The sequence below is a fragment of the Oreochromis aureus genome, linkage group 17 (assembly GCF_013358895.1).
Source record: "Oreochromis aureus strain Israel breed Guangdong linkage group 17, ZZ_aureus, whole genome shotgun sequence".
Classification (NCBI taxonomy): Eukaryota; Metazoa; Chordata; class Actinopteri; order Cichliformes; family Cichlidae; genus Oreochromis; species Oreochromis aureus.
The window spans coordinates 29,585,102-29,598,358 of NC_052958.1; the positions used below are offsets into that span (position 1 = coordinate 29,585,102).

A 13,257-nucleotide genomic window follows, 5' to 3' on the forward strand; every position below is an offset into this window, starting at 1 on the left:
TTACTACTAAATGATTAAAATCCTGGATGCAAAGACCTGATAAATGTGACTTGGCAACTTATTTCCTGACTTCCCCATGTTGACAAGGACCTTCTGAATGCACCATTAAACAAGTAGCCATTGCACAATGAGCTGCAAAAGGTACAGCAATTTCCTCCAATTTTAAAGCCTTTAGTAGAGGACAGGTCTGTCAACCTGGTCTGATATGCTTGGTTTTGAAATATGGACTGCCAGAGGATGCAGCCTTTGAACTGACGCGCAAAACAGCACAGAAGTGCCAGATAGAAACCCCTGCCTCTGCCATTGTGTTTTCCTACATCCAGCCCAGTGCTTTCCTTTCTTAGTTATTTCTCAGCTGCCTGCCTTATCATCCCATAATGTACTGAAGCTGTGCCCTCATTCATTGCTGTGCTCTATTTGGGTAAGAGGAACACCTTACCAGTGTAATCATAATACAAACAGAGCATTACCAACTAAAAACAGTTTTTTGCTCTTAAGTTATTTAAGGTATACGTCTTGATACGTCAGAATTACACAAAATTGACAAAACTGGAAGAAAGCTAGAAACTAGCTGACAAAAAACACATTGAATAGTATAGTACTGTTACATCATCAACACCATTGTTTCTACTTTTCAATAACCCCAAGCTTTTGTGTTTAATTTCTTCAAATGGCCCCTCAACGCTCTGCTACCTGAGTCACATGACTTGATACAGAGACTTATTTTGAGTGGAATTGATTTGAAATCTATTTTGATATGAAAATCATTTAGATTACTAGAAAAGACCTTACATGGTTATCCATGACAATCTAATGAAGAATCTAAAAATTGAAAAAGTAGCATTAGTTGAGAAGAATCACAGTTAATTTGACCTCATTTTAGGCTTGACTTTCTCCATTTTCTTTAACAGACCTGTGATTTAGTTAATGTTCAAACCTTTTGGGAATCAGTTCAGGGTGGTGAAATCACTTAAACTGACAACACAGGTGTTAACTTTATCAGAGCAATCCATTATAGATGATTCATGCATTATTCTGCTGATCAGCAGGTTTCTTTTGTTTTTTTACTTTCTAATATCCAACCATCCTTCCATCCATTCACTTCTGCTTGTCTTTATCAGGGTCACGGGGGGAGCTGCAGCCTACCCCATCTACCAAAGGGGAAAGGGTAGGGTACATAAACAAAAAGAACTGCAGGGGAAATACAGAATCTATCACAAGAGACTAATAAAGAAGAAAAAGACAGCAGGGGCTTGAGTGGACAAGGGAACACTGTGCAGGGGACACTCTTTTTTTTACAGCAGCCTCCTGGATGTGAAAAACTAGGTAAACACAGGTGAAACTACTCATGCTAACTGGAAACACTGCACCTGATGACAAAGGAAGAGCCCCTCTGGAGCAAATTGATGAGGGAGAAGACCTTCAATGGCTCAAGCTGGCATTCAGTGGCAACAGAGGAATCCTTTTGAAGTCTGGACCTGGTGATGGCAGCAAAGGCTGAGAGGTGACACCACTGGATTGCTAATTTTGGGAAAGACAGAACTGGAAACCAGAGCCATTGCCTGGCTTGACGTGTCCTCTGAGATAGCTCATATTGGACAAACACCTCAGGTACAGGTTAGAAATCAGACCTTGTAGCTGACTACATGGAGAAATGAGTCATATAATAACTCAGGAACAAAAGTTCCTGAGTTATTATGATAACCAAGCTCTTAACCAAGCTCTTCAGATCATCCTTTTAGGATTATTTATGTATTATATCTCTGCACACTATAAAGGCACAATTAGGTACTGATATAAACAAAATCACAATTGATAACTTTTTGGGGTTGCTCAGAAAGCAGACACAAATACACACACTGGAAAGCGGTAGGTTAAACTAAAGCAGACACACGAGGCAAAGAGGATCAGGTCAAGGTTAAGTTCAAAGGTAGCAGATAAAATCAAATGGTTGGAAAGCTCAAACATAACAGACAAAGAGAATCTGGTGATGAAACAATGGTGGACTGGTGGTACTCAGGGAATGAATAATGGAAGTGCATACGGGTGAATAAAAAAGAAGAAAAAGAAGATGAGGGCTTTTTTGAACTGGCAACTACTTTACTCATTCACTCATCTACAAAGTGCAGTAAGCAGAGAAAAAATGCAGACAGTTGTTAGCAAAGTTCAGACACTACAGGGATGCATCACTCCTACATAATAAAGCTAATTTAATGTCCAAACACTTGCACCATATTTAAGCTACTTTGTGTACTTGGACAAAAGTAGCATAGTCATTGAGCCATATCCCTCCACATTAATAAAGAGAATTATTAATTAACTTACAACAAACTTTGATTGAACTATATCTCCCTATAAAAGCACAATGAAAACTGCAGCAGCAATTGTGCTTGGATGTACTAATCTTCAATTAGTTGCCAATACATTGTATTTATCAGTGAGCAAAGTATCAACTAGGTGTCAGGTTTAATAGCATTTAAAAAACCCTGCTGCTCAGACAAATGAAGAGACAAGGTACTGCTCTACTGAATTATGTGAGGATGCATGATGGTCTCAGTCGATGGATGTAGTGTAAAACATCTGTAGACCACTTTTTGTTGACAGCATTGAATTACACCGTAGATCGGATGAAATGTATAGTTGCTGTTTTGAACAGCACAACACCTGTTCAACTGTTCATTAATACAAAAATCTAATCAACTAATCACAAGGCAGCAACTAAATGCATTTACACATGTAGACATGGTCAAGATGAAATGCTGGGTGTAAGTTTGAAAGATGCATGCTAAATATCTTGGGGCAATATATTAACTCCAAGTTGTATCTTGGGGTTAGTATCCGATGATGTTGGTCAGTTTGCATGTATGAATGGGTGAATGAGGCATGTTGTATACAGCGCTACTCCGGGAGAGTAGAAAAGAGCTATATAAGAATCAGTCCATTCTAACCAAGGTATGCAGAAGAGCATCTCTGTACAAGACATCTAACAGCAGAAGACCATGCTACGTGCCATTCCTGTTACCCAAGAACATGAAACAACACTGGACAATAGAAAATTGGAAAAACATTGCCTAGTCTGATGAGCGTCAATCTCTGTTGCCACATTCAGATGGTTTTGCTTCTATCAAAGGTGCAGGCTGCTGCTGGTAGTGTGTTCTTGGCACACTTTGGGCCCCTTACTACTAACTAAACATCATTTAAATGCTAGAGACTGCCTAAGTTTTGTCGCTGACCATTTTCATCCCTTTATGACCACAGTGTGTCCATTTTCTAATGGCTGCTTCCAGCAGGATGTCACAAAGCTCCAATTGTCTGAAAGTGGTGTTTTGAAAATGACAATGAGTTCACTGTACTTAAATGGCCTTTTCAGTCACACTTATCTCAATCCATTAGCGCACCTTCGGGATGTGGTGGAATGGGAGAATAACATCATGGAAAACTGCAGCAACTGTGTGATACTATCATGTCAATATGGACCAGAATCTCAGAGGAATGTTTCCAGCACCTTGTTAAATTTGTGCCATGAAGAATTAAGGCAGTTCTCAAGGCAACAGGGGGTCCAATCCGGAACTAGCAATGTGTACCTAATAAAGTCTCCTGTGAGTGTTGTGCACTAGATAGTGAGTTAATTTCAGCATATTGATTTATGTGGTGGTAATAAGGGCAAGGGGGTGTGGCTACTCTGAAACAACAGATGAGTCAGAAATTCATGAAAAATTTTACTGTGATGTTGCTGAAAGTGGCATCACAAATGGACCTAAGGGGAGGAAAACAGTGAGAAAGAGAAAGTGAGAGAGTGCCTGTGTGATAGGGAGAGAACATGCCAGAATTTGTAAGATGGAACCCCCCCCTGTGAGGTCTATTAGCTGATAGATCTACAAAGTGAACAGGCTTCCATGACAGTGGGTGGGCCATTACAATACAGATTTAAGTGCTTGCCATTGTTCCACCTTCAACCTGCATACAAACATTATTCATTATTCATACATCAGTTTTGAAAATTTAAACTCGTTCTTGCTAAGTTATGGCTAATAATGTTCACTTTTATAGTCTTCGGGCACCATCCAAAACAGAACAAGAGGTCACATCTATAATTGTGGTTTTTGTAACAGGCAGTGGATTTTAAGATTTTCTCCCTGATAGCAGAGGCCAGCAGTGTTAGCATATGCTTTTTTTTTTTCTTTCTTTTTTTATGTTTGCAAGCTAAAGGCCATTTGCCAAGTCTGCTCAGTTTACTTTCTTTACTTTACCAACTCTGTACTGCTCAACCCATCAGATCGTATGTCCCCTTCATGCCCAAAACCTAAATTTCCTTCCAGCTTCAGAACTTCTTGGAGCAGTTCTGCAGAGCTTGTTTTAACAGACCCTATCTTAAGTGTCTACAGTTAATCAAAAATCTGCAGCTGACTTTCACAAAATCAACTCATTAAGGGAGCAAGTGAAAAATAACATTCGCTCAGGGGTCATATCTTACTTATGACCCGATATTTCTCAAGGTGTCACCATAGCAGCACCATTTGAATGTTTGGTTTGTTGCAGATCTTACACCAGATGCCCTTCCTGATGTAACCCTCCAATTTAGCCAGGTTCAGGACTAGCACTACTGCAGGATCGCATTTGTTTTTCCCGCCAGTTTGATGAGCTATCAATACAGAAGCTCAGCGATTCACAGATTATAAAGAGGGAGGTGCTACAAAAGGCTGAAAAAATGAGGCTTTGGAGAAAATCATCGCTTCTGGTTTTGACTTCTTCTCCTCCTCATATATCAGCGCTGATGTGGAGGAATTGCCCGATGGGTGACGCCATTCTGATGACATCATTCAGGAGAATACTGCAGCGGCATTCTGCACTGTAACAGCGAGCTCCAATGGATGTGGCTGTGAAATGACTATGACTTATAGAATGTGATTTGAATGAAAATAGTCAAAATATTCAAAGGTTTGTCTTGCTAATGAATGTAACTCTTCTTTCCATTACGTTCCCCCGACTCTGCACTCTGTAACCACTTGTCTCATGTTTACTTCTACATATTTTTTAAATCCTAAAGAGAAATTGAAGTGAAGCACAATTACTAAAACACACCGCTCTTCAGCTGTGAGCTTGGATGGATGCAAGTCATTGGTCCTTGCTTTACATGAATATATTCAAATTGTAGTGGTGAGTGCTGAGTTCCACGCTATGACATTTGAAGAGACTTACATTTGTTTTTGCTACTAAGTGAGTTGAATCATTGCAGTCATCCTTTTTTGTGAACATCCAAGAGCAGCTATGACAACTCCAATGGCGATACCTGTGGAGTAATACACTGGAGGAAGAAACAGAACTGGAACAGATAATTGGGCTTTTTTGGTTTTCATTGACTTTCATTCAGTTCTAGTCAGGGGATCTGCAAAATATTTGAACAGCTCCAGATACCCATGTTTCACTGTAGCACTGTCGACTAACATTTTTTTCTTTCAGTGGAGGGTCATCTTCAACAGTCATTTGCAGTTTGCTCTACACAAGAAAGTAATCTTTTTCCCCCATTTTTAACCAGCGTGCTGCTGCTGACAGAGCCTCTGATGCGTCCCCCCCTCCCCCAATCTGCAAATGTTACATCCATATTTTCTTTGTTTTGTTTTTATGCTTATTAAAACTCAGTAAGACTTTTGTCCGCTACCAAAGCAACACTATAAAACTGTTGAGTCATGCAATGACTTAATAATAATAACAACATTCAGTTTATGCAGCTCAAAAAAATATTAAACAAAAAACATTAAAACCACATTTTGATCTTTCATTTTACTTTCCAGAGGGTGGACAAAAAAAGTCATAAAAGTATCCTTGCCTGGACACGCAGTGTCAGACTTTAGCAGATAGGGGTAATGCAAATCTTAAACAATGACAAATAGTCCTTGATTAAACTTCTGCCTGTGAGGGGAGCTGGATTTGATAGCACGAGAGTGCGAGATCATTTGCAACGATTATGTCAGACTCTTGTTATAGAGAGCCAATCCCTGAGAATTAACTTCAGTTCCGGAACTCTAATCATTTTTAACCATCCAGCTGAAATGAAGGCAAGAGTGATCGATATGAGTTTGACTGATTCCATGTGGGGTCACTCCACTTCTTATCTTCTTCTCCAATAGCATTGACAGATGAATTTAACAAGAGGGGCACTATCTGCCTTGCCAAGAATAGAACAGCTAAACTATCTGCGGCCTTGCTTGCATGGTTTCAGCACTATTGATGAATATATCACAGTGTGTTCAGTCAGAAGGAACCAATCCTCCTCCTCTTCTTTTCCTTTTCTTTTCTTTCTTTTTTTTATCACCACTTTGGTTAGATTTCTTCCCACGGAGCTGGGTGCGATGACCCACAGTAAGCTGCATTTTTACAAGCACACCTGAGTGCTGTTAAATGGAAATGCTCTCTATACAAAAATGCATTTATTCCATCTAATCTGCTTAAGGTCATGAGTGCTGTAATAGCTCAGTAATCAAGTTGTATGCAATGCATGTGGTGCAGTATATAAAAATAGTTTCTAACGGCAACTGTATGTGTGTGTATGTGTGTATCCAATCAATAATTACATATACCTATTGTTAACAATCAATAAAAACCTAGTTATTGGTAGTTGATAAATATTTATAGTGTGTTATTACTTATGTTTATTAATGCAATGAGTTTATGAATTGAAAAAATACTTTTTGTTAATTTTACCAACTCAAAATGTTGACAAAGGTTTTCTTACTGATTAGTGTGCCCATCGTCATCCCTTAGTCGGACATCTCCTTGATAGACATCTAGCAAATGCATGAGCTAAAAACAAACTGTAAACCTACTCAAAACTTTTTTTTCATTCTTTAATAGAAATAAAAACTTCTCAGCTCTCACCTGAGCAAGTAAACCAAGGTAGAGTTTAATCTGGAGTCGACAGCTGCTAGTATTAGCTAACACAGAGACACATATATATACAGTATATTAAAAAAATCTAACGTTATCCTTCTATCTAGCTATACGTCTATCTATATTCTATGTGTGTGTGTGTTAAGATAAAAAAAAATGCACAGTCTTGCAGTATATTCTAAGGTAAAGTACTTACATGGTGGCATAGTTTGTTTTTCTAAAGATTGATTAAGTGTGGTGCATAGGTTAACAAGATCCCACTGTGGGAAATGATCAAGGACATTTATTAATATCACAGCATGTGCAGGGCTGGGGAAAAAAGGCCACTCTTTGTTTTTCAAAGCAGTATGCTATCCTACAGTGTCAGTGCAGAGGCAGGAATTACATATTTACCACTTGCCCCTCAGGTTCTGAGACATTTTTGTATCAAATGTATTTCTTCTGATTTTCTGACTAGCAGAGAAAAACAGGAAGTCCCTATAGACATAACTTTCACTCTATTGATGAAATCCAGCCTGCAAATGAGACACTGAACACTTTTTTTCAGTTTGTCTGGTTCCCCTACTAATGTTGTTGGTAGTGAACTGTTCAACTGAACAGATGTAACATTAAAAAAACAATGAATTTTTTCATGTAAATGTTACAACATGCATATATCGTTATAAATACACCATTATGGGTTTTTCACCAAAGTCAGAATCTGCTAAAACCATCATGGCTGAAATATGGAGCTGAAAAAGTTGAGCTTTGCTTCAGTGAACATGTGCGGTAGAGAAAAAAATGAATGCCTTTTAGTTTGGGGGTTACTGATGTCAGAATATCGTCAATGTAAAAATATTATCCTCAGGGAGAAGTGTGTATGTGTGTTGGTGCGTGTTTGTTTCTTGTCATTGTTTGATAATGTGAAAACCATGCCCATAAATCATACTTTGATAGAAATGAAATAGTTTATAGGTTAGACACTGGAGTTATTTTGTGGCCATCGATTATGCACTTTAACTTTGTTAAGCAAACGTTCAAGCAATATGAGCTTTCAAAAAGCTCCAATAGGGCAAGAGTGCTCTGAGACATGGCTACAACATACAGTATCAACATCTAATAATGTAATAAAGACCATAAAGTCTAATAAAGTTCCATACTTCAAACATCCAACACACACAAGCATTTGGTTGTAGTAATGGTTATTTTACTCAAGTATGTGCTGTTTTACCTTTGGTATGATCCTAAACAAGTAGTATTCATCTGTTAATGTAGGTAGATACCCCAGCTGGTTGTTAACTGTTTGTATATTTTGCTGAAGTACTACTGCTGCTCACTGTGGGTTGAAAGATTAAATCACATGTTTTTTATATAAAACACATGCATAGTACTCTACAGAAAGCAAAAGTAACAGAATAGCAAAACAAATTTCATATATTTTCATCTGTTGCTGTAAGAATATCAGTTTCTCTCAGTGTATTAGAAGCCAAAGTGCAGAATTTTTGTAGCTCAAATCTCCAAGCAGATGGTGTGAGTTAATCAGATAAACACGTTCATCCTTTGTCTTATAGTTCAGGTAGGGTAAATCCTTTATTCCTTGGAGGAGCAAGGTCAACCATGATTTGGTGCCCTCCAACTGGTACAAATATATTATAAGGTGTCTTTTAATTTGACAAACCAAAGGCCTATAAGCTTAATGCTAGTGTTTGACTAAACTACTGGTACTGGTAGTTTGTCTTTGCCAGCATATAAAAGATTTCTTTGACAGTGTTCATTAGACTGACCAGCACTCAGAACAATAGAAAAGTCAAAGGAACTCAGTGAAGATTTAATAAGGAGGATTGTGGATTTACATAAATTAAGGAGGTCCCCATTTCAAGACAACTGCAGACTCCAAGATCTTCATTTCAAACAACTGTAAACACTGTGACAGATGTGTCAGCGTAATGCCAATGTCACGGTTCTGGGTCCGTTGGACCCAGTATTTTGAGTTTATTATGCTTTGGTTTATTTTGCATCTGGGATTGTTTTATTGTTCTCTTGTTGTGGTGATGATTATGATGATGTCTATTATTAGTTTCATGTTTCTGTTTATTTGTGTTTAAGGAATGGTTCTTAGTTGCATCTCACGTTTAGTTTAGTTCAGGTTCCATGTGTCGTTCTCTGTCTGTCTCTCAGTGTCAGGTCTGCGTCTCGGTGTACTGTTCTTGTTTCCTGTTTTATTGTGAAGGTCTGCGTCTCATGTGAGTGTGTTCAGTTTACCTCCCTTGTCTCGTCTTGTTAATTACTCCCAGCTGCGTATCCACCCTGTTTCATTCTGTGTGTTTCCCTGCCGTCTTCCATCATTCCGTCTCCTGCTATTCGTGTTCAGGTTTGTGCTCTTGTTCAGGCTCCGTAGTTTAGTTTACCCAGTATAGTTCAGTTCTCCGTTTGCTGTTTGTCCATTTCCTTTGTGTTTAATAAACCACCCTCTCACCTGTACAAGTGCCTGCATTTGGATCCTCCTTTAATTTCCACACGGCCCCTCTCACTCGCCGTGACAGCCAAGGTTTGGAAGAAGACTTAAACTGTCACCCTAAGATGAGAGGAAATTGGCTAGGATACTCAGGATAAACCCAGGAACCACCAAGGCTCAAACAGCTGGAAAACTAGTATAACAGTCTACTCTGAGGTAAATTTTTATTCTGGCATTGGCATTGACTGAGAGAGTGTTGACCAAGAAAGAAGCACCTAATCCACCTTAAAGCTCAACTATGTTTATACATATAGATATATAGATATTTCTAAAGTCATCAAATTCACCTCAAATCAACAGCCAGACAGTTGAAACATTGACACAGTTGGGTGTCCCTCATCAATTTCATGATTCATTATCCCAATCACATCAAAACTGGTTTTGGAATTGATAAAGCAGGATGACATTAAGATTCTGGTAGGGCTTTCTCAAAGCCCCAACCTAAACCCACTTTTGTGGAAGATGTATAAAAGCTGGTTCCATGCCAAGAAATCAACCAATTTAAATGAAGTCTACCCCTTTTGCCAAGAAGAGTGGTCAAATATCTTGCCAGAATTATTCAAGAAGTTTGTTAATGGCGATCAAAAGCATCTGAATGAGGTACAACTTGCTACGGGACATTTATCCAAACTTTGGTGGGGGCATATGTGTATATTTGAGTCTGTATGTATAATTTTGTTCCCTGCATTGATTAGATTAAATCCAAAATACATTCAAATTTGTGCACCAAACTGTTTTTTTAAGTTATTAAAATATGTATGTTGTACAATCATTTCACCATGGGAAAAAAACAGTTCAAAGAAATCATTAAAATTCCCATCATGAGTGTATGCAAAACCGATATATGCTTTTTAACTTTTAACTAGCAAGTGTTACTCAAAAAAAAAAAAAATGCAGCACAAAATGATGAGATGGTTGACAACTTAATTACAAACTGAATTTCCTCCTTAACTTCCCATTTTGTTAATTGGCTACCCAAATGAAATTTTATTTCTTTTTATTTTCCTGCAGAGGTAATTAGAGTAACTGGGAACATTGCTGTTAGACAACAACAGGCCACACAACTGTGCTTGGGGAGACAACCACCGCTGCACTGAAATGACAGCTGAATTGTAAGCACTGGACTGGCAAAAAAGCAGAGGAATTTTAAGAGACGGAAAGACAAAACGAAAACGAAAGAGGGGGTTGGGGAGGGAAACAATCATTGGGAGAGGAATGTGCTATCCACAGGGGCTCCTGCTAATTGCCTCGCTCATGAGTTTGTGGGACGTGTTAGTCGGCTACTGGATCTGGATCCAGCTCTGCCGCCTCAGGGGTGTTGGCATCTCAGCTCACCAGACGACAGCTCAGTTTGACATGGACTGTTTTTTTTTTCCTTTCCTTCCAGCCATTGCAGCTTTCCTCCCCCAGAGGTTTCCCCCCTATCAGAAGTGGCCTAGCTATGATGGATTGGCATCCTGTGAGTGTCAAACTGCTTTATGGCTCTTTAATGAGGCGATCAGGCACAGGGAGCCTCAACTGCTACTGCCTCTATTGGTGCTTAAATAGGAAATCAAAACAGGTGAAGTTTCATTATAGCTGCTGCTGTTAGCACCTGCCTTCAGTGGCCTTACTACTCCCACGTTAAGACAAAACACCTCTGAGCATGCACACATTTTTTCAGTGAGAATAAAAATTGAAGTATTTTCATATTTCCATTTGCCTCAGCCCTTATGTTCATATTTGCATAGGATGTTTGTGTGAATGTACTGTAAATCATTCTCATTAACATGAAGTTTCCAGAATCCAACTTTAGTGAAAGCTATCCCACTACATTAAGACAACTAGCATATTTAAGTCTTGTGTTGCATTGAAGGGCCATACTGTATTTTTATATGTATAGCATGAATTAAGAAAAACAATTTACACACAGAAACCAGATGTCTTCCCAGTTTCATTTTCACATTATTTTTGGAATTATACCATTAGCGTACCGCCACAGAACAGCCAGCAAGCAGATAGCTTCATTAAATGATGATGTTACTGCTCACAACAATCTGTTGGTTTAATATATTCTGTATTGACAGTACATCCACCCACACATGCAGTCTGCACATGTGCACAAACCCACACAACTACTTGCGTTTTTTTGTTTTTTTTTCCCAGATAGATACATGGCAGAACACATCCAGCCTCCTCAAACAAACTCAAACAGTCAAAATGGGCACAAAGTGAACCCTGCTGACAAAGAAATCCTCCAATTATTCATAAAAGAAGATACACGAGCAAGCAATTACTCAAACGGAGCCAGCTGTCACAACGGTAATATGACCGTGCATACGCCATATTCCATCAATCAAGAAACAGCTACATGTTTGGCTCAGCACAGAGCTGCAGTGTGATGAAAATAATCTACCCCAACAAAATTAGTCATATTTCAAAAGCCAAAATAGGTTTGTTTGTGGCAATGAAGAAATCCCAGCAGAATGTATTGTGCATATTTATATTTCTTCAAAACTGCACTGTGTTGTTATTTGTTGCTACTAAGTTGCTTGGAAGAACATTCTAGCAAAATGTAAGTAGAATTGAAAACTTTGTGAACAGACCATGAACTTTGAATTGTTTTCTCTTTTTTGGTACACATGGAACATTTCTCATGCAAAAAAACTAGTTATGTCACAAACAATAAACAGGTCACCCTATTTCCCCCTGTTTGTCACATGGTGAACTCAACTACAGTTAAACTCAAGTTGTTCTGAAAGTTCTTTCCAGGTAATGGTCATGCACCCCTCTGAATTCTATTTAAATCATATTTGTTATATTTGGTATTTGGTATTTTATAACATTTTAGTGGCAAAAGTAGCAAACACAGAGGATAAAATTACTTTTAATCATGCAATAAGACTAAGGTGAGTTACTCTCATGGCTAATAATTCATAAACGGTGCAATTTACCGGGAGTGGGTGGGGGGAATTTTTACCTTTTCTTGTCCCTGCCTTTGCTAAATTAGCACTTGTCTTATGCCAGTAGCAATGGCACGGTGTTGAAAGGATAATCCAGATCTTTTATTATGCCAACTACAACAGCTTAAACTTGAAACTTCCTGCTAACTGAATTAAAGAGAAATGGAAAGGACTCAGAGCATCAGATTTTACAGCAGACCAAATATCCTAATAATATTTATACTGACAATCAACCACATGCTTGATCATCTACATCAGAATTCCATGCAAATGTACTGATGCTTCTCATTTCAATTTGTTGAATTCCAGCTATGCAACAGGGAGATTGCCTGTGACATCCTACTGTTGTAAACAGGGTTGTTATAGTTAATCAAAACTAAACTAAAACCTACAGATATATGTGAAAAACATTTAGCTGTAGGTTCAACAAAATTCATTAGAAAATATAATATACAGTGGCTTGCAAAAGTATTCGGCCCCCTTGAACTTTTCCACATTTTGTCACATTACAGCCACAAACATGAATCAATGTTTTTGGAATTCCAGGTGAAAGACCAATACAAAGTGGTGTACACGTGAGAAGTGGAACGGAAATCATACATGATTCCAAACATTTTTTACAAATAAATAACTGCAAAGTGGGGTGTGCGTAATTATTCAGCCCCCTGAGTCAATACTTTGTAGAACCACCTTTTGCTGCAATTACAGCTGCCAGTCTTTTAGGGTATGTCTCTACCAGCTTTGCACATCTACAGACTGAAATTCTTGCCCATTCTTCTTTGCAAAACAGCTCCAGCTCAGTCAGATTAGATGGACAGCGTTTGTGAACAGCAGTTTTCAGATCTTGCCACAGATTCTCGATTGGATTTAGATCTGGACTTTGACTGGGCCATTCTAACACATGGATATGTTTTGTTTTAAACCATTCCATTG

General features: G+C 38.5%; 1 long non-coding RNA gene across 1 annotated transcript; it reads left to right on the forward strand.

Annotated features, from left to right (window-relative positions):
* The first annotated feature begins 9,167 nt into the window (after positions 1-9,167).
* LOC120433885 lies at positions 9,168-10,980 on the forward strand. The gene is made up of 3 exons (XR_005608817.1): positions 9,168-9,238; positions 9,411-9,538; positions 10,770-10,980. It is a non-coding gene; the product is annotated as an uncharacterized LOC120433885 (long non-coding RNA).
* The last annotated feature ends 2,277 nt before the right edge of the window (positions 10,981-13,257 follow it).